Raw genomic sequence first — 20,958 nt, forward strand, 5'->3', positions numbered from 1 at the left:
TTTGCATATGTTCTCTTTCTTCTCGGTTTATTTTTGCATTTCCTAAGTATTAGTAAAGAACTTTTCTCAAAACTTTCTCTTATTCCTTTGTTTGTGTACAGCATTGCACCCTATATTCCTCAAGAATCACATGCAGATTTAGTGCATACTTATGCACAGAGCTCCAGGAATATTTGATCTCTGTCTCCCACTGTAATATGAGCCTCTACATGCTTGTATGACATGTGAACTGTTCAAAATCTTTTTTGAGCTTTTTTTAAGCTCCGGTTTTGTCCATGGGAATGTATGGTATTTCACTACTGCAAATACGAAGATTATTGTTATAACAAGGGTAGAAAAGCAGGTGAAAGCTTGACTGAACTGTACTTAAAGGCAGAATGAAATTGTATTTGTTTATATACATAGACAGACAGACAAGATCCTATTCTTCCTTCACTTTCAATAGTCTTACACCCCTATCAATCAGCTAAATTCATTATACAAACTAGAAAGAAGAATCAAGGCCCCTAAAGGTTCCAGACCATTTATATATGAATTTATCTGAATCTACAAAAGAAAATACATTTTCACGTACATAATAAAACTTGAATTTTTTTTTTGTGTTTTGCCTTGTAAGAGAATTTGCTTATACTAGTAAAATGCCTTGTTATCTAAAAGGTTTAACTTATTATAGTGCTGAATAGGAATTTTTCCTTAGTTTAGACAAGAACAGCCTGGATTAAAATAAATTATCTAATCTTCATTGCCTCTACTTTATACAGTTCTCAAAAGTACCAGGGACTGCTAAATTCCACAGAGCTGCACTGGAGAAATCTATCGTAAGTGAGCTGAAGGTCCCAAACACGGCCAATATGTTTGTATAATCTTCAGTCAGGCTGCAATAAATGCAGGGATTCCATTGCATGGGACTGGAACTGAAGAGGAAAAAAAAGGGCAGCTCAATGTCATGATCAAAGCAGTCATAGTTATAATATGCTGTGCACAGTATGTTGTGCTCTACAAAAGATGACTGGTACAGGAAGGAAGAATGCAGTGAAATTATTCCCTAATAGGCATGTCAAGAAGCTTCTCATCCATGTAAATTAAACTACTTAAACTGAAGCATGTTTCCCCTTGAGAATCATACCATTTTTTGTTTGAGACGAGCTAGCTGATTTCAATAGTTTACTAGCTGCCAGGAGCATAAACCATGGCAAACCTTTGAGGAAAACCTCTTGCACCACCTGACGTATTTTGAACATTAAAGTAAAAAGAGAAAGCTATCTGGATACTTTAGGTAAATCATTGTCAGTAAATATTTTCTTTTGTTTTGATACAAAGCAAATGGGGCATTTCAAAAAGTGGAATGTTGTTAATATTTAGCACAGGCTACAGCTGACCTGGTTGAGTCACATTAGAAATTAAAACAAAGGACCTGATGTTGCAAGGTGCCAAGCATTCCTGATCAGGAACCAAGTTTCTTTTATGTCCCATTTCAGTTACTGTGTTGCACAATCTGACTCTAAGATTACTTTTCCTTTTCTTTCAAATCTCAGGGTATTCTCTTCTGGTGTGGGAGGCTGTTGTCTGAAAACCTAGAAGCTCTTTCACTTACAGATGAGTTCTGTGGGTTGACCATTTTAAGTTGTCAGCATTGTGAAGGAGTATAAGTCTCGTTAAAACTATAAAATAAGCAAGTTATGAAGTAACAAGGGCCATCATAGACATGTCGTTAAACAATTATCTGTTGAGGTAGGAGTACCGTAAAGTGTTGTTTTCTTACCATGAAAAGGCCAAACCGGTGGTGGTTGCTCAGACCACTTTAGAATATCAGTATACTCACTCAGATACCATAGATATGAATTTAGGGGCCTGGATCCTCATCTGCTGTAATTTACTGTGATTTCACTGAAGTCAGTGAAGTGCCCCTAATTTACACAAATAAAAGATCTGTGTTGTGTTTTTTGTAAAACTTCACCCAGGCTTTTTATTATTGAATGAAAAAAATATTTTGGGAGCACAGTGATTATCTTTTGCCTTAATTCTTAGTAGATCACAGAAAATGAATTGCAGGCCATTTCTTTTTCTTGCTCCTGCAGCTTATGTGCAAGGAGAATGGCCAGTTTTTGGACGACTCATTTGGGGACCACCTTCTTCAATTCCAAATGTGAGGACTTTATCGAACACAGCAAATTGCTGAGATAAAAGAAAACAGTTGTTTGGTTTCTTGAATAAAACAAAGCAAGGCTTTAAGCATCAAAATGATTACATCAAATTTGATTTCTTGGATTCTGATCTGTATGGGAAGGACTCAATGTGTGGTTAATTAAAAGCAGCTAACTGGAAGTCTGGATCATGCTCAATTATTTTTTTCCTTTTCAAAACTGGAAAAGCTAATGAGTATGCAAAGGATGGGAAAATCTGCCAGAACTGATACTTTTCCTTCAAAGCAGACAAGGCTTCAGAAACTCCACCTGAATCTATATCAATATTGCTCACCGTTTACAGCATAATGTGGCCATATGTTGCTAACCCCTGGTTTAGACTAGCACGAGTCCTTTAACTTTTAATTTCCCCAGTCATAGTGATTTTCTCAGCATCCCAGAGTGTATCCCAGAGAAAGCTCACTCCCATTTATAATGGAGTCCACTAACTCCAATTTTACTTAATAATCAACAAGATTTTGCTTCACAACAAACAAAAGTTTTGCTTCACAACAAAGAGATTTGGTTAGTGAATCTAAAATACCTTCTGCAATTTAACAAATTCCATTCTTTGGCAGTCAAGACACAAAGGGCTAAATTCTTATTCCTGTGGCATATGTTCCTGTGTTTCTCAATGATCCTGCAACTGCAGACAAAGATAAAGAAACACAGTATGTGACATTGCTCAGCTGACATTCAAATAAACCCTGCATTTGTGGGTAGTGATTATGGGGTATGCATAACTGCACTTGTCAAATGGTGGTGGGCACTTCAAGTGTTCTAAATTCCCACTGAAGAGCCATAGTCGCCTTTCAGAGACGCATCTAAAATAGACATATCAAATAACTGACACAAGTAAAAGGAATTGTTCTTTTCAGAAACAGCAACTTCATTGACTCCTTTTTTCTCTGCATATTAATATTATATTACAGTACTAAAAAGGAGACTTAAACATCAGGAATAGACTATTGTTTCAAAATCCCAAGCTGAATCCTGAGATGCATGGTATTTCTAAACAAATGAGCTCTCACTAAGACCATGGGATTCTCAGTTTCTCTTATGTGTTTACCCTAGCACTTTCAAATACCTTCCTTAATCGTTATTGACAGATAGTGTACCTGGTCAGCAGATTTGACAGAAAAGCTCAAAGTCTTACTCACTGGTCTGGCGAAAACTGCGGGCCTGTCACAGTTGAAATCATGGGAGTGTTGCCATTAGCTTCAGAATTATAAGCAGTTCTAAAGGACTGTGCACCTGTACAAGGGAGACAAGGAGGGAGTTTCTATTATAACATCTGCTGCTGACCCATTCTTAGGTTATTTCTAGACTGTTATTTAAGGATGACCCTGAGGGTCATCCTCAAATAGCTTGAGCCAAATAAGCAGTCCCTCCTCATTGATATCTTACCTGGTAGTCACCCTACACAATGATTCCTTTCCTTCCCCTTCTAGGCACCAGTCTGTTCGTTATCTGTCTCTCCCTCTAGGCTTGGGTCTAACTGTTCAGAGTGGAGAGGAGGACCTGTGTGTAAAATGTCCAGAAGTCAGGAACAGGGAACTGTAGTATTACCCCTGGTTGATTTCTTGTACTTGCAGTCCACTGCAGTCACCGAGGTAGTGAACGCACTTTGTGGGGAGGGGCAGGCGAGGAGGCTTGACTCCAGGTCCTAAAACAGAGCTCCAGTCTTGGGCAAGACAACTTCCAGTGTTTGGGCATAGGGCTTCTCATTGCAGAAGAGCAGGGCACATGGGTCTACGGGAGCCCTAAATTCCACATTAATTGGCAGTGAAGACAGAGTCTTAGGGTGCCTGTACATGTGCCAGGAGGCCACTCTGACATGCTGTAATTACAGCACATCAGTGCAGACTTGATTAATCCATGTCTTGTGTACCAGTATCCCTGCACTTCAAAATGGTGGCAGGGGCATTTTAACTAAAGCTCATTTGACAAGCTTTAGATAAACACCCCTGCCACCATTTTGAAGTGCAGGGACACTGATACACAAGACATTGTGGGCGCTTTAATTAGAGTGGCTCTCAGAGCTGTTCTAATTAAAGCACTGCCCCCGCCCCCAGCACATGTACAAACTCACTTAGAGACCAGCATCCTGTGTATTGATTGTATAAGGTGGCACTTGTTGGGCTTTTGCAAGGAGTGAACAGTGAAGAACAAAGAAAAATAAAACTTAAGAACATAACTCTAACACTGGGTCAGACCAATGGTTTGTCTAGCCCAGTGTTGTCTCTGACAGTGGTAGAAGTGGATGCTACACAGGGAGAACACTGGCCTTACTATCTTTAGAGTGATCTATACCCTGTTCAATACCCTCCTTAGCATCCACCATTACAGGTTTAGAGAAGCCAGAAGAAACATCTCCAACCATTTTGTTCAGTAGCCATTAATAGATCTATCATTCATGAATTTAGCATAGCCAGGCTCAGAAAAAGACTAGATATCTGCCTCTGCCACCTCCTGAGTCATTTAAAGATATCTGTGGCAGGGGAAACAGGGAGAACCTAATTCACAGTTATGCTAAAGCCCCTTTGAACTCTCTGGCAATGTAAAAGGTCCTTAGTGTAAAGGAGAAGTAGGCACAGCTACACCATACATCACAGCTAATGTGTTTACTTGAGAACACCTGTCATTCTTATGGTCACCTCTGGTCAGTTTAATAAATAGGGAACAGCAGAATTTTTGGCTTCAGCATTAGTACCATCTGTTCTTAGAGTACAGAACTGTCTGTCTTAAGGAGGACGGCTGTTATTTTTCCATGAAAGCACAGTTGCCTCATTGTAGGCAAGTACAGCTTTGAACTTCCAGATAATCAGGTACAGTAACCATTTTATTATTCTCCATGCCATTTCTCATCAGATAAACTCTGGAAGTTATTTACAGTTCAAATCATTTCAAGGTTTCTGGAATGTGAGGCAATGCTGATTACACGATTAGCTTCACATTACTACAAGTAAACAGAAAGTTTTCCAGATTCCTGTGATGCACAAGCCAAATTCATTCAAATGAAGCCTAGGCAGAAACTCCCCTGGGAGTGTCTGACCCTGGCCATCCAAAAGGAGCTCTAGAAGACTTGTCTCCACTCTTATGCCTGGTAAAGACCATTACTGTTACTGAATAAGACTTTGAGTGAAAATCCTCCTTAGAAGTGCTTCCTATGGCTACGCAATATTTTTTCTGAATTTTTTTAACCTCCATATTCTGGGAATAGCAGCTCATCCTTTGGGACAATTCAGCTTATGCTAAATTGTGTTCCAGTATCTTCTCTGTCCTACAGCTCCACCAGCTGCTCTACCTCCATCATCAATTCTTCCTGGTGTTTGCATCACAGTATATAGCTAACTCTCATTCTCTGAGGGGTCTGGGGGATCCCCTGGCAGCCTGCACCCTAAATACTCCCATAATCCATGACAGACATCTCCTATGTGTGCACAGGCCTCTAAAGCAATGCTCTGCATGGATTACAAGCTTGTTCTAAGTTGCGTTCTGAGTTGTATTCTGTATTCTGCTTACATAAGCCGGAAAAGTGAAGGCTTAGGGGTGATCTGGTGGCTGCCTATAACTTTACCAGGGATGTTCACCAGGATCTGGGGAACATCTGTTCACCAAAGAGCCCCAAGGGATGACAAGATCGAACGGTCATAAACTCCTCTGTGACCATTTCAGGCTGGACATAAGGAAGAACTTCTTTACTGTTCGACCCCCAAGGTTTGGAACAGACTGCCGCCAGAGGTGGCTCAAGCACCTATGAACACCTTCAAGAGAAATTTGGATGTTTATCTTGCTGGGATCCTATGACCCCAGCTGACTTCCTGCCCCTGGGTCAGGAGGCTGGACTCGATGATCCTCCCGGGTCCCTTCCAGCCCGAATGTCTATGAAATCTATAACCCTTATTTAAGTAGGTCACTCAGGTGCCCTTTTCACCTTAAAGGCAGCAAAAAGGCTAGGAATAGCAACAGGCCTCTGAGCCTGTTTCTATGTTGCTTTGATTGGCTACTCATTCTTATGTTTCATTTCATTGGTTAAATATTAGAGCCAGTGTTACGCACTATGCTTTTGTTGCACACTGTAGCCAATGTTGGACTCACTATGTTTACAAGATTGACAAGCATGGAAGTTCAGTAAGGAGTTGGGGGGGGGGGAGTGGGAAATGAACCTTGGGCTGCAGCTAGTACATCCTCTCCAGGTCTCCGGGCAGAAAATGGAGGGGCTCACTTCATCTCCTCTTAGTTGTAGCTCTATAGCTTAATGGAAGTTCATCTCCGAGAGGTCTCATGGCCAGCAGAATGCTGAAGGCTCCACAGTCCACTTCAAGCCTACTTTTAGTATAGGCCTACAACATGACTATTCTTCCAAGAATTGAAATCATGGCAGCTTCTTCCTTGATTCTATTACTTCTTGACCCAAAATACAAACTTAGGCTGGGTTACATTAAGCCTGTTTACCCAGGGAATGGCAGAAGGCTTCGTTTCACTGCAATGGATATGCATTTTTCTATCACTTTACCGATGAGGAACTTCTCATACTATTATTTATATCAGGAATGGGCAACCTATGGCCCATGGACCTCGTCCACCCTATGAAGAGACTGGATGTGGTGTGTGGCTGCTCAGGGAATTGACAGCACATTCCAGCTTCAGCCAGAGAGGAGGTATTCCCAGGGTCCTATTGCCTACCCATTTATGCCCTTTGTAGAATCTGCTGACCACTTGGGGAGCATAGAGGTACAGCCTGCAGCAGGGACTGGCTCACGAGTCGTGGGAAAAGGTTGCCAATCCCCGATTTATATCAATGGTGAATTTTTATGCTTTGTTTCATGAAATGTACTTTGAAGGGAAGTAAGAAAGAGTGATGTGCAAGAGTAAGAATTGTAACAACAGCAAAATAATAGTACTACAACTTACCATTTGCACGATGTCGTACAAACTTAAAATACAGGTAGAATCCCTTGTCAAAATGGTTATTAACTAGATTTGGTGTTTCAGCCAATCTGAGCACAGAAGAGTGGGATAAACATGCATGGGGCAGAGCATCTGACCCTGAATCTATTATTTTTAATGATGTTGATTAATGCATTAATTGCTGCAGTATCAATTACACTAAAAGATTATCAGGAGCCTTAAATCCTATAGTTTTTAGCAAATTAATTAAAGGATTTGAATCCTCATGAAACCAAAAATTCTTCATTGTTTAATACCATAATCTTCTTTGTTATGAATTAGGGTTCCAGTCATACAAAATAATCCACAACCTTCTGCAACGCATAATGCAATGAAAAGTGCATGTGTCTGGTTCCAAAGCCAGCTAAGCTGTTTTTAATGAGTAGGGGCATCAGTAGGATGCTAAAGTAGTCAGCTGGTTAGAAGAACTACTGAATAGTCAAAATGTATTAATATGATTGGTAGTTTGAGTGTGAAGAGAAGACTGCTCTGGAAGCACACTGAGAAAGAAGGCTATATTTCTATATGAGTGGAGGCCTATCAAGAAGGCCTAAACTTCACAATAGTGTGGACTTCATTGGTTGTGTCAGTAATCTAAGTGCCATGCTCAATTTGCACATATATAATACAATATAAATATTGTAAAATAGTATGTTTTATATTTATATTGTATATTTATATATAGATTACATATTGCAAATATATTTAATAAATTAATGCATTAAAATAAAATCTCAGATAATCTTAATAGCAGCAACTGAATGGGATGAACAAATGTTAAGGAAACTGTTCCTATTTAAGGAAAGACGATATTGTTGTTGTTGTTGTTGCTGTATCGCAGTAGCTTTATATATATTAAAAAAAATCCCAGGAGCTAGCACAAGAAGGCAAAGTTTAATAGGAAATAACAGCTGTGCTACTTTGGGCTGATGAAAAAAAAAATTAAAGGCATCTTGGATAGTAAGAAATTCCAGAGGTCAGACCAAAAGCATTCAGGACTGACCTGCAATAGGTCCCAGTACTAATTCAGTGGTCCTGTCTTAGATGCATTTTACTCATATAGTTGTCTGTTTAGCTCCTGTTTATGCTCCTTCTGTAGCTACTTTCTCTGAGAGAGATCCAGTGCAATCATTAACTCACTTACACAATATATAGGTACTTAGTTATGGTACTTACAGCCCAGGTCAGATCTAGGACTTTAAAAAGGGGGAGTGCAATTGATGTGGTATATCATCACATACAACACAATGCATATTTTTATCACATTAAAAATAAAACTGCAGAAAAAAGACTAGCTTAGTTTGTGAAACATTAAGACCACCAAAAAGGAGAGAGGATCATTAACACCTGTGGAATTAAGAGTTTAGAAGGAATCAGGTGGAGTATAATGAGCCATGAAACCAACTGTTCCATCACTGATACCTGACTAGAGGGCTGTTGCCACTTTCAGGTATTTGGTTTAAAAATTTGGGTGAACCAGGAATTAAAGCAGGGAAGGTGGGTGTGCAACCGCACCACTGAAGACCTCTGGATCTGCCCCTACTTATAGTATAGTTATACTTACCCAATACATAGGTCATTTTCCTAAAAAAAAAAAAAAAAAAAAAGGTCTCCTGTATGAACTTTTGGCTCTTGCAGAATTTTTTTTCAAGTATTCCCTATCCTTTCTTGCTCCTTGGAAGATGTCCTAATGCTGATAAGAAGGCAACATGTAATTATACTCCTTTAGAGATTTTCAGGAGGCATGCCCAAAATGGCAGTACCAATGTAATTAATCCACGTTGGGTAGTCTGCAAGTTTCAGCAGTCAATGCTCTGTTTGCATTATATTCAACAAGGTAACACTGCAACTGTCTTTCATGATGCCCTGGAGACCACTTACCATGCTGTCATCAACCTATTGGGAAGACAGCTCATATGCTTGCAAGAATATCCAAGTGCACATATGGTTCACTGAACTGCACTGAAGGACCACGCCTATTTTCACTTAAGGACCACTACAACTTCTAACTGGTGTGTGCAGTCTTGGGTGACTGTCAGAATGACAGATATTGAAAGGTGTGGAATTGGACTCTGCTCTCATATCAAACTTATAAATATGAGCTAGGACTCTGCTTCATAAACTGTCTGCCACTCAAAGTAGTTCCAATGACCTGCAAAACTGCAGGGAAGAGCTTCCCTAACATTTTTTCACAAATAGGTGGATTCTAGCTTTTGGATTTGTGCATGGACAAACGGGGTCAATTACATTCAGGAAAATACCTTATTGCAGCTTCAGGGGACCTAGGAGGATGTACACCTATTTCCAGTGTTTTACAAATTGCATCTTGTAACTTGTAAGAGGAAGCCCTGACCCTTGTTACTGGGAAAGAGGAGTGTAGCTGGGGAAGACTGCAAAGAGTCTGATGGCAAAGGGTACCAGGTGTAAGCCCCTGTTTGTAAATTGAACCACTGGCTGCATAAGGTCAGGCTGCTGCTGAGGGATTCAACAATATCTGGCCCTGAAGAGAACTGGATCAGATAACCAGAAGGGGACCCGGCTTGGGGTCATATAAACCCTGCCTTTAGTTATGTTGGGGTAAGTAGTTTGAGTGGTGAATGGAACTTCCTTCAATTTAGAGTAAGGCTGATCCAGATGAAATTCTTGGCAGGCTAGGGGAAACTAGCTTGCTTAACTAGGGGTGGTACAGGAAGCAAAGAGCAAAGGAGGGGTTTATATCTGGGTTATAATGTTTGGGTGGTGTTGTCTGCTTATATCTGATGAGAGGCTTGGATACTGCTAGACAGTACTAGGTGTGCTCTGCAGAACAATACTGGCTGTAAGCAGGGATGCAATAAGCTGAGGGGGAAAACAGTGGACCTGGGCCAAGGTCTTGGCCTTGCATTCAGTGTATCTGTTTCTTCACAAATCTTATTTGTCAGTGTTCTCTAGAAGGTACACCATAATCAGAGGTCACTTTCTTCCTTTACCTTGATACAAAAATTCTCAGCCAGGTTTTTAATGTTCTTTCTCTTTGATCAATTTTTAAGGCTCCCCCCCCCCATTGGTTTGTTTGTTTTCCCCATACTATTATCTTTGAGTTGTTTCGCTTAATTCTTTTGTTTGTTTCCTCCAAAATTATTCTTCTATATTTTGGTTTAATTGCTCTATTTCAACCTATGTGATTCCAATTCAGTAAATACTTTCATGCATATTCCTAGCTTTCACTGAACTTAGTTAAATATTCTAATACTTGTTTCTCTCTTAGTTTCTTCTTTTCTGACTTTCCCAAGTCCTCCATCCCTATGTTGCTTTCCTTATGATAAATGGGAATGATAAATGTCTTTCTTTTTGTTGTTCAGCAGCCCTTCTCTTAAAAATATGTATCCTTATAATGTGGCCACCACTGAAATGTTAATAAATTGATATCTCTCTGTTGGAAGGGAAGATTTTTTTCTGTTTGTTTGGGCGTTTTTTTGTTTACTAATGACAACAGACATGTGAGTGAAAAGAAGGGGGGAAAAGCCATTCTTTTTCTGACATGAACACTTCTAATTTAAAATAAAAAGATCAAAATTCTGAGGAACAAGGAAAATCCATAAGACAGTCTCTGGAATATTTTCCTTTATAGTCTGTACTCAGCTGAATCCCAAATGCTACATACCTACAGCTGAGAGCTGATTTCCAGAGATTTATTGGGGTTGTCAGCAGAAACTGAATTCACAACAGCTATGTGGCCATAGAACATGCACCTTGCCAACTGTCAGATTTGGGGAAAACTCTGAAATCCAAAAGAAAAATACAGCTCACAAAGAATACAAGGAAAGGCTAATTTTTTTTCCTCTAAAAGCATATTGTGTTTCCTTATCTGGCAAGTAGTATGCTCATTAATGTAATCAGAAAACACAGAAGATTTAGTTCATAACAAACAAAGCTCTGGAAGAGTAACTTCTTGAAACTTCAGCAGTGGATAGAGCCTCCATCAATAGATATATTCACTTAATGTGGTAAAAGGTGCAAAAGGTTGCACAGACACCTACCTATCTCTTAGCTCAAAGAAACTGTCCCAACCTTTCTTGAGATGCATCCATGTACAAGCACCTGCAGCTCCTTCTGGTGTTGTTGGAAATCAGTTCCTCTTTTTGTGAACGCTTGAGTAGATGGAGGCCCATAGCACTACTTGTTTCTGTGTTTTACAATGACCCAATGGGATACTGCAAGGATATGAAATTGTCACAAGATGGGTTTACTTAGACATTTACTGTGATTATCATCCTCTCTTTCCAGACGGCCCGCAACACCCATACCGAATTAACGTACTGATGCTGTGCACTGGGGACCTTGCACAGAACTTGTTCCTGTTTGTATTTACCTAGTGTTCAAGAAGGACATGCAGCCTCCTTTCAGCAGCTGTTTCCTCCAGCATGAAAAAAATGACAATACTTCCATTCTCATATATCTAGTCACCTTGCTCAAATCATACTTACCAGCCCTATACTAAAAGCTTAAAACGCCTCTCTCGAATGTGTTAGTTACCACCTTGTGTGTGTGTGTGGGGGGGGGGGAAGTGAGGTAGGTTGTGATCAAAGAAATACTGACACGTACCTTAAAAAACAAACAGCTCTCCCCCACCCAAAAAATCCAAAAAAACAAAAGAACCCCAACAAAAATGTATTGGCTAATATGCCTGAATGAGAAACAAATGACATCTGTCTATATGAACAAGGCAGAAGTCAGTGAGGTGCCATGTATACATGCATACAAATCATTCCTTACTCCATGAAACAGTCTGAGCTGTCTGAATTGCTAAAAAAAGTTGGGTGTTATTTGGCTTATAACTTGTCCAATGGATCTGGCAGGAGGAGCTAATTTCTGTCCAAAATTTGGTCCACCCCAATCTTTAACAACTAGAAACATAGCCAGCAATTGCAGTGAAGAGTAGCAAATTCACACTTTTTTGTCTTATGCTGAACTGTCTGTGTTTTGAAGAAACAGTTCCTTTCCAGTATTGACTCAGTTGGGGTGTGGGTTTTTTTTTTTTTTTGTGACTCATTCCTGGCTTCTCTCAGTTCAAATGAAACTCATTAACTTGATTTCTTTATTAATTGTGTACAGTGTAGCCCATTGTTCCAAGTTCAGTTATGCAGATAAAACATTCACCTGACCCAGACACACAATCATCTCAAATTATGCTTAATAAAGACCTAATTTTAGAGCAAAAACTGAAATAAAAAGGGGCTAAGGGCCTGTTTTCAGTACTTCTGTTACAAAGGTACAATTACTGAGAGAGAGAACCAGAAAGAAGTGTTAACATCTGTAATAGTTACATAGGTGGAATAGATGAAACCTTGAACCCTTTGCATGGGTTGGGTTTGGAGATACTGAGCTGAAAACTTGCTTGCTGATCTATGATGATTTTGCTCTAAAATAGGAGAAATGCACCTGACAGTTGAGCAGAAGAAACAGAATTGAGATTTAAAACATCCCACTTCAAGTTTGGTATTGAGCTCGGAAATAAACTCCCAAGTGAAGGTTTGCACACAGCCTCCAGTCTGGTGCCAGCTCTTTCAGTTAAGGGTTAGGATTTCATCTTTTTTTGATCTGCTGATGTTGTTGTCATTAGTTTTTTAATTCACTACCATTTACCATCAGAACAAACTCCTTTGCAGTACTGACTCATGTCATCTTACTTCCTCATTCCTTGTTTCAAAGCTCAGATATAAATGTCTTGTGCCCAACCCAGAAGCAATAAACATAAATATCTGAAATGTAAACTATAAACTAACATTTTGATTTATCGATCCTGAGCTTATTTTAAAATCCTATAGAAATAAGAAGACTATTTATGACATGAAAATATGGATACACTTTGAATCACAAACAATGTATGAAGGCAGAGATTTTTCAGGACTGCTTAATGGATGTTGCCACACAAATCTTGACTCCAGTTACTAACCTCCCATACTGGGTGTTTCTCCAGACCAAGGAAAATAAAAATGAATTGGCTTAAGAAAATCTTCAGCCTCACTTTCTTTTCTAAGCATATCAGTGGATTTTGCTGATCATTTATGACCATATTGTATATGCAATTATATGGAATTGAATGGAAGTTGTTATGACCTGAATCTCAATTAGACCTTTCTAGGTCAGCTATTCCAGTGCTTGAACAGCACATGAGCTTTGGAAGGTGTTAAACAGCAATGCTGGGAATTAGTTGTCTTGAAAGGCTAATTTTGTATGTGGAAATTTAATGGTAACACTTCAACTTTTATTTGAACACATGAAACAGACAGATCTGTTGGAAACTAAAGCCACTGAAGGAGACAGGAGGCGTTAGTTATGTCTGATAGTATACTGTGTGTATGTATAACCTTTCACAACACAAACAAGTGAAAAATAAGACCTTAAGTAATGCTAGGTGAAATCCGATAATAAATTGTGTAATGTGTATATTCTGAAGCTTAGATTGATTTACAGACCTGTGAGCTAGAATTCTGGGTGCTCTGTAAGTATGAAGTAGCCAGGAAGCTTGATTACCTGCCCTCTTTTGGGATCTCTCTGTACTGGAGGGTCTTCGGACAGAATAGACCTGTCACAATGGTTCCTATAGCACCTGCTCAAGGGGAGGTGGATAAGGTTTCTGGAATTACCCCCAGTATCAGCTTTGCCTAGCTGATGTAAGATAAAGTTGCTTTTTTGGGTAGTTCTGTAATCTGAAGAGGCTTTTCAAGTATATTCCAGGAAACAATCTGGCGCAGATTGAATCCAGGATATGGGCAATATAAAGGAGACTCAAAGCTACTTTTGCCATTCCCATAATCTTTACTAAACACACCGGTAGGTAGTCCCTTTTCCCCAAGCAGTTAAATGCAGTTTTTTTTTCTTTGTGGTGGCTGTCGCTACTCAACAACTTTGAACAGGATAAGAAATGTAAGGAACTAAACTGAAATAAAATAAATGTTTTAGATAGTCACATTTTGCCTACTTGAATTGGATTTGTTCTCTACAGCACTTACTCTTGGAATGACATTATGGAATTTCCTACCTCAAATAGATGGCTATAATTGCATTGGACATCACATTCTATCTAGTATTTGTTGTTGGGTTGGAGACTGTTTTGTTGTCTCATGGAGGAAGCTGACACAGAAAAAGGGTTGAAAAGGAATTTGCCAAATCTTGCTAGCAGGATAATTAATACTGAGATGACAATACAAGGAGGCTGTATCTGGAACAAAGAGCAGCAGGCTTGTGGCCATTTATGGTACATAAGGATCAGGGGGCCAACTAAGCTTTGCACAGAGCTGTAACATATAGCCATCCAAGACAATTTTCCAAATATGAAGGCCAACTCAAGTAATAGTGTATATGTACTAGTACTTCTCTAAACCTTCCCAAAGTATTATCACTATGAAGCAATAACTAAGTAATCTTTACTCTGGCAAAGTAGTAGACCTGGACATGAAAAAAATCTAAGTGGGTAGATTGTCAGGGTAGTGTACAACAAAACAGAGCATGCCTCCGGAAGTGCACAGCCCTGTAATGAAGCTTGCCCTTTTCCCAAGCAGATCTCATTGCATTTTAGGCTGCTAATCTTCTAGTTTTATAATGCAACTTACATTACTACAACTTACTGACCAAAGGTTGCATACAGTTCAAATGTACCACAGATTCTGATAAGTTCCTCACACAGAGGAGCATATATTATATTAAAATCCGGGTAAACTTTGAATCGCAAACAAGACGTGTTCCTTGGACCAAAGCAAAGCATGTAATAAAAAATGGACATTTTCTTAATATAAATGAATAATTAAAATAATTTGCACTTATCTAACTACTTTTATCTGAAGCACTTAGCACACTTTTCAAAGAGAAGCATTTTTATCCTCCTTTTACAAAAGGAGGGAATAATGAGGCATGCAAAGCACAAATGACTTGTTCAAAGCATTGCATTGGAACCCAGGAAAGCACTTCTATGCATTACTATCATCTTATTATAGTCATTTACTAGTGTGCTGGATTTCTTTCCTCCCTTAAGAAGTGCAAGTCTGCAGCAATGGTAGAGAGTTTTCTTAAATCAATATCTGGTTTTATCTCACCAGCTCTGGATGTCAAAATAATTTTGATATTATCCTATGTAGTTGACTAATAAACTATTAAGTTCTGATGTACCACACTACCTTCCTTGGAGTCTGAGTAGTCATTTTACATGCATGTAAAGTAGGTATAGAGCACTGCTAGGATTCAAAGTACCTTGAAAATGTATATTTGACTATCTGATGTGCAAGCCTTTGGGGAAACGTGCCTTATTGATGACTGATTTCCTGTGCTACTTTTTCAGTTTATAAATGTAAAATAAAGAAGAATCTTTTATCTTGGATGTCTGAACAAATTGGTTATAGAATAGAGAGATTTGGTCCTTTAAGTTACTAGTTTTAAAATCAATTCAGGTTAGTTGTGGTCAGAAGTCATAACTGAGAGCTGTTTGTGGTCTTACTCCATATTCCAGTGGATAGGTGACCGTGTTGAAAACAGCAGTAATTCACACTCTTCTCATGCTGCTTGGAGAGGCTAAAGACTGCTTAGGCAGGCATGGAGAATGAATTATCCTCTCTGCCCTAGAGGCAGGTCAGGACTGAGTCACATTGGTAGGGCTCTGTGTGGGAAGACTGAACTGCTACTGCTTCTTTTGTCCCTGTTGAATAAATAGAAAGTTAATCCCTAGGGCTGGGAATCTGACACCTTTCAGCACTACATATTCACACAGACAGACAGAGAAGAGGAATGCAAAGTGTTTTGAATCTGAATTCAAGTTGGTGTAAATTGGAACAACCTCATTGACATCAATAGGGTTATGCTGATGTAAAGTTGATACAAAATCAGAATCATGCCAAAGCCCTTTTCTTATTATAATTCCTGATTGATGAGTAACAAATCCTGTTAACCCTTTGCAAAAATACAGCATTTAATTCATACACACAGCTTGACTAAATTGCACAAGTAAAGAAAGCAGCAATGGCTTGCTCTTTTATATTGCGAGGAGGAAAAAGCTCAGTTAAGTGGGACTGCTAGCAGCACATATTTCATTTAAGACGCTGTTTACTGTGCACATCCTTCATGAACCTATACTAGAAATAAAGGCTATTAAATTGCATTCAACCCATGAAATTATTACTACAAACATTCATTATTTTATGAAGCAGCCTATTGACAGTCTGTAGCCTGCAGAAAGAATTATGTACCCTCATTACAGTAGTATACCATAACTTGGCTTCAGATTATAAATTCATCACTGTGCTCATAAACTCTTACCAGTGTTTCAATGTTTAGGTATAAAATATATATAAATTCACTTATTTCACTGGGGTCACTGCTACATAGAAATTATTGCATTAAAATGCTTCACATACAGACTCAGGCATGCTAAAAATAAAACATAACTCTAGATGATTTATGGTACCAGATAAAACAAGAAACCAACAAGTTCTTAAGTGCACAATGTTAGCAAATCAAGTAAAAGATGGTGGATCAACCCACAAAGCCATGTAGCATATGAGAGGGGTAGTAATCTTATTTTCTGTAGGTTGGCAGCATTCTGTGGGAGCTCTGCTATGTTATGAAATGGTAAACTGAGCAGTGCAATGACAGTATCTGCTAAATGATCTGAAAAATTGTAAATGTTCTAAGTTTAAGAGATCTACTGAATTACTGAATCTATCACTTTGCTAGCATTTGTTGTTTACTAATGCTTCCTTCAGTCAAGTTTTACATTTTCCAAGCAATGGAGCTTCCTATTAAGAGTCTATCCTATGGATTGCAGCATCAGGAAGTGTTTCCTTGTTTTCAATCTTAATTTTCCTTTTCTTAATTTCATGCCATTATTCCTACATTATTCCTGTATATCATACTGCTTAGTAATTCCTTTCCAGACTTCAGATTTCAGCATTCAAACATTTGAAAGGTCATTATGCCTCTAGATAGTGCTATAACCGTTCTGCGGAGTACCCATCAGAGGGAACAAGGGCTGGGTTCAATTTTGGGCTGCTAAATATATTTTATCTTGGCTCAAGCCCCCACCCAGACTACCTGGGAAACACTAAATGAATCACTTGGGTGTACCAACAACCCTTCCCTCGCAAGCAGTGTAAGCACAAAATCCAAATTTCTTACAAAGATTAAAGATAAAACAAAGTAAACACTAATTATAATTTTAAAACACTATGAAATACAAAACAAGGTCTATAGGTGACAGAGGCTTTACCCATACTCAGGCAGTCTGGGATGTTGGGGGCTCTCCAGTGGGTAGTTCTGAGGGCCTGCACCCCCATACCTGCCCTTCAGCTGGCAAGGGGGGCCCACATCCAGGAATCCTATGAGCTGCTCCATGGGTTCACTGCACTACAGGGAGATGCTAGAGAGTGTAGGTCCTTCTGTGTTGCAAGGGGCCCCTCAGTGCTCCCTGTGTAGTTGTAGCACTGATCTCCGTGTGGTGGCTTTGAAGAGTTAACTGCAGCAGATTTCATCAGCATATCGCATCCCAAAGTTTCCAGTCCTAATCCCAGCTCTGATGGGGCAGGAGACTGCAAGAGAACTCAAAGACAAGGCAGCCAAACAACAAAAGAGCCTGAATAGCAACCAGCGCCAACCTCGCTGCTTGGTCAGGACACAGGGCTACAAAAGCAACAACATGTGGCAGGTCCAAAACATGCTAGGTTGCAGGCCTGCCCAGACATATAGCAAATGTACAGCAGGGCTCAGCAATACAGCTATGCTGAGACACAATAACTATAAAACAATAAAAGGGGAACTCAGGTATGTTCTGCACCAGGGCCTAAACATGCAACAAAAGAGCGCTGGGCCTATTTGGCTGCAGCCTGGACATTTAGTTATGCAGAGACCTAATAGCTATGAGACAACAACAAGGGGCAGTGGGGACAAGCCTATCTTGACTTGGGCCTGAACTACAACTAGCACCCAACCACACCACTTGGTTGGGGCATTAACTGCTAAAGGGACAAAAGAAGGCCCCAGCCTATTTCACTGGGCCTGGACTGGCTGGCAAAAAGCTGGTTGGGCCCACACAGCACTGAGGCCTGGATAAACAACAAGAAGTGCCAAGGCTTCTCCCTGGCCCAAATCTGCAAGGCAGCCTAAGGCTGGGGTTCAGCCCTACACAGGTGGGCTGAAAGCGCAATATCTTTGAAACAGCTATAAGGGCCCAGGCTTATGGCTGCAGCCTGGACATCCAGTCTCAGCTATACCGCCAAGCTGAGACACTACAATTCCCAAAGCAAGGGGCCAGTAGCTGCCAGGACCCTGTTCCTGGTCAGTCTGCACTAGGGATTAATACACTCATGGCATCATCCCACTCAAGGCCTGCATGGCCAGTAGCTGCTAGGACCCCATTCCTAGTCAGTGTACACTAAGGAATAAGACAATCGTGGTATCACCCGACTCAAGGCCTACATGGCCAAAACTTCCAGCAAGACAGCTGGGGTTCAGTAACACAGGTATGTTGAACCCAAAAGAAGTTGCAATAGCAACTAAAATATGCTACGCTCTTAGCCCTGGCCCAGAGCACACCAGCAAAACTGCTAGGCTCCAACCTTGGCTAGTTTGCTGCAGGAATTGATACATCCCCATAGCATTATCCTACTCAAAACCCAGAAAATACAAAAGGGAAAAGAAGAGGGAGAGAACAGGGGTCTCAAGCCCTGAGACAGACTTTTTCTTCTTCTTCCTGAGGCTTTCTCTTCATATAGCTTCAGCTTGCTTCTCCAGGGAAAGTGGGGAGGGGTGGGGAGACCCCCCGCCCACACACACACAGGGAACAGGTTTTCTGGCTACCCAATTCAGCATTTGTGGGGTATTTTTAGGAAAAAATTTCGTGTTCCAAGTTCGCCCGGGAACTGACTGAGGCCGCTTGCTCCAGGACCTTGGTTGTCATGGGTGACTTCAATTACCCGGACATCTCGTGGGAAGATCACTCAGCTAAATCTGAGTGGGCGCAAAGCTTTCTCTCGTGCGTGGATGACCTCTACCTGACTCAAGAAGTCTACAGGCCAACGAGAGGCAAAGCGCTGCTTGACCTGGTACTGGCTACGGGGGATGACCTAATCGGCGACCTAGTGATTGATGGGAAGTTGGGTGACAGCGACCACGAGCTGATCACCTTCACCATCCGCCGTAAAGCTGGCAAGTCAGTCAGCAACACAGAAGTCCTTGACTTCAGAAAAGCCGACTTTGATAAGCTCAAGAGGCTAGTTGGTCAGGCCCTCAGGGACCATGACCCCAGGGAGATGGGAGTTCAAGAAGAGTGGTTGCTTCTCAAGGAAGCGATCCTCAGTGCACAAGCTAAATCTATTCCAACACGGAGGAAAGGCAGCAAGAAGGCACAGCAGCCCCCCTGGCTCTCCAGAGACCTAGCGGACCTACTGTGGCTAAAAAGGAAAGCCTACAAAGGATGGAGGACAGGATTCACCTCCAAAGAGGATTACTCCGCGCTGGTCCGGTCCTGCAGGGACCAAACCAGGAAAGCCAAGGCTGCAACTGAACTCAAACTAGCTTCAGGCATCAAGGACAACAAAAAGTCCTTTTTCAGATATGTGGGGAGCCGGAGGAAAAGCAAGGGCAATGTTGGACCCCTGCTAAACCAGATGGGGCAACTGACAACTGACGCCCAGGAAAAAGCCAACCTATTAAATAGGTACTTTGCGTCAGTCTTTCATCAGTCACACAGGATGCCCATGCCTACTATGGGACAGGGAAATCTCGGTGAGGGGGATCCCCTACCCTCCATCAATGCTGACCTCGTGAAGGAACACCTTGAGAAGCTGGATACCTTCAAGTCAGCTGGCCCTGACAACCTGCACCCCAGGGTACTCAAGGAGCTGGCGAGCGTCATAGCCCAGCCCCTGGCACGGATCTTTGAAAACTCCTGGTGCTCTGGTGTAGTGCCCGAAGACTGGAAGAAGGCCAATGTGGTGCCGATCTTCAAGAAAGGGAGGAGAGTGGATCCGGCTAACTACAGGCCCATTAGCCTGACTTCTATCCTGGGGAAGATCTTGGAAAAGTTTATTAAGGAGGCCATCCTTGAGGGACTGGCCCAGGCTAACATTCTAAGGGACAGCCAGCACGGGTTTGTTGCGGGTAGGTCTTGTTTGACCAATCTCATTTCCTTCTATGACTAGGTGACCTATCACCTGGACAAGGGAGAAGAGATTGATGTCATATATCTTAACTTCAAAAAAGCTTTTGATCTGGTATCCCATGATCACCTCTTGGCCAAACTGCCCAGTTGTGGCCTTGGCTCCACCACGATCCGCTGGCTGGGAAATTGGCTTCGTGGTCGGACCCAGAGGGTTGTGATTGATGGCAGTCACTCATCATGGTGCCCTGTGACCAGTGGGGTCCCTCAAGGCTCTGTCCTGGGACCCATACTGTTCAACATCTTCATTAACGATGTGGACATTGGAGTCAGGAGTGGACTGGCCAAGTTCGCCGATGACACCAAACTTTGGGGCAAAGCATCCACGCCAGAAGATAGGCGGGTGATCCAGGCTGACCTGGACAAGCTCAGCATATGGGCAGACGAGAACCTCATGGTGTTTAACACCGAAAAATGCAAGGTTCTCCTCCTTGGGAGGAAAAACCTGCAGCACCCGTATAGGCTCGGCAGTGCTACGTTGGTTAGCACTACAGAAGAAAGAGACTTGGGGGTCATCATTGACCACAAGATGAACATGAGCCTGCAATGCGATGCTGCGGCTAGTAAAGTGACCAAAATGCTGGCGTGCATCCATAGATGCTTCTCGAGCAAATCCCAGGACATCATTCTCCCCTTGTA

General features: G+C 41.1%; 1 long non-coding RNA gene across 2 annotated transcripts in view; it reads right to left on the reverse strand.

The window, feature by feature from the left end:
• Positions 1–584: 584 nt before the first annotated feature.
• LOC149874202 (uncharacterized) overlaps positions 585–20,958 on the reverse strand; it is a 146,174-nt gene continuing 125,800 nt past the window's right edge. Inside the window, exons 2-5 of one of the 2 annotated variants that reach the window (XR_016443556.1) lie at positions 3,591–3,704; positions 3,344–3,437; positions 2,728–2,829; positions 585–914 (exon numbers count right to left, since the gene is read on the reverse strand). This is a non-coding gene — a long non-coding RNA (uncharacterized LOC149874202). Of the gene's footprint in view, positions 915–1,951; positions 2,176–2,727; positions 2,830–3,343; positions 3,438–3,590; positions 3,705–20,958 lie in introns of those variants that run through there. The other variant, XR_016443553.1, reaches the window with a different exon arrangement.

The sequence above is a fragment of the Crocodylus siamensis genome, chromosome 1 (genome assembly GCF_052110815.1).
Source record: "Crocodylus siamensis isolate JL-2025a chromosome 1, ASM5211081v1, whole genome shotgun sequence".
In the NCBI taxonomy this organism is placed as follows: Eukaryota; Metazoa; Chordata; order Crocodylia; family Crocodylidae; genus Crocodylus; species Crocodylus siamensis.